The sequence below is a fragment of the Austrofundulus limnaeus genome, unplaced genomic scaffold (genome assembly GCF_001266775.1).
Source record: "Austrofundulus limnaeus strain Quisiro unplaced genomic scaffold, Austrofundulus_limnaeus-1.0 Scaffold269, whole genome shotgun sequence".
NCBI classification, from domain to species: Eukaryota; Metazoa; Chordata; class Actinopteri; order Cyprinodontiformes; family Rivulidae; genus Austrofundulus; species Austrofundulus limnaeus.
Window position 1 is genome coordinate 51,360 of NW_013952671.1, and position 1,480 is coordinate 52,839.

Genomic DNA, 1,480 nt, shown 5'->3' on the forward strand with positions numbered 1-1,480 from the left:
TATATATATATAAACCTGCTCAGAATAAATTTACCTTTTCAAAAACATGTACAAACTATGAAAGAGGATTATGATCACTGTAAATAAAATTCTAACTTGTCTTTAATCTTATTCTGAGAAAAAATTTCCGAATGATGATGTTAATCTCAGAATTCCAGCATTCAAATGTCAGAATTCTGATTTAATCTCCAAATTCTGAGTGGGGGAAACAGTCAGAATTCTGAGATTAAAGTACAGTTCAGTTCAATTCAGCTTTATTCATATCCCAAAGGGAAAATGGTTTGCAGCAAGCATCATGCACACAAAAAAAACAACATCCCCAAAGAACATCAATTAATACCCCCCAATTTAAAAACGTTTACTTAAAAACTTTAACTTAATAAAAGAAAAGAAAAGAAAAGTCAGAATTTTCATATTTTTCTCAGTGGCCCTGATCCACTTTCGTAACAATAGTTGTCTTTTGATTGAAAAGCTGCAGGAAAAAGGATATTTTACATGCAGTGTCTTTATTTGACCGCTAGGTGTCAGCATCATTATCGATAAATACACACAATCAAACCCGAGCTCATCGTTTACAGGTTTACTAATCAATCATCGATCAAATTCATTCGCCATCCATCAGATTTAAGAGACTGGCTCAGAAAAGACAAGTTTCTCCTCTTTGCTTAATATTACCGAATTAAATTTTAATTGAAATGTCATTTATCACAATCTGAATAAAATCTTGTTGCAGTGCTAAAATCCCACTGGAGCTGATGAAAGTTAAACAACAGAAGTTAAATAACAGAAGTAAAACCTGACTATTAGGAGTAACAACTGACAACCAGGAGTAACAAAGTGTTTAAAGTCAGATGAGATATTTTTAATTCAGTCACAGATTATTGTAATGACTTCATGCCTATTGATGTTACAGTTTGTCCACCAGAAGGCAGTAGTGTCCTTTTTTCCCAGACAAGTTTTTGTTGTGCGTTTCTATGAATAATTTGCATACTATTGATCTGCTATAGTTTGAAATTGACTAACAAGTTTTATAGTGGTAGTTCAGATATTTTAAACTGGAGTTCTGCAGAAAAGTGCTGAATCATTAATATTTTTCTTGTTTGAACAACTTCAGTTTTGACAAATGGTGTTTAAACATTATGGCGCAAATTTGGAGCCATAAAGTTTGTTAACATTTTTTTCCTTTTAGTTGAAAGAAAAAAATGTAACCTAAAGAAATGATTTGAAACTTAAAAACAAATTTTAAACTAATAAAAAGTTCCAAACTATTTTCATCATGGACTTTGGTAGTATGGCATGCTGTTGTGTCATATAATCAAACCTCTAAGGCAGGCCATTGTATGATATGGCAGGCCGTTGAACCATATGAATTAGAAATAGCTGGCAGGTCATCATATCATATAGTTGATTGTATGGCAGGCCATGCTGTGAAAAAAATACAGTACTGTATTTTTCAGTTTCAAATTTTTTTCACTATGTA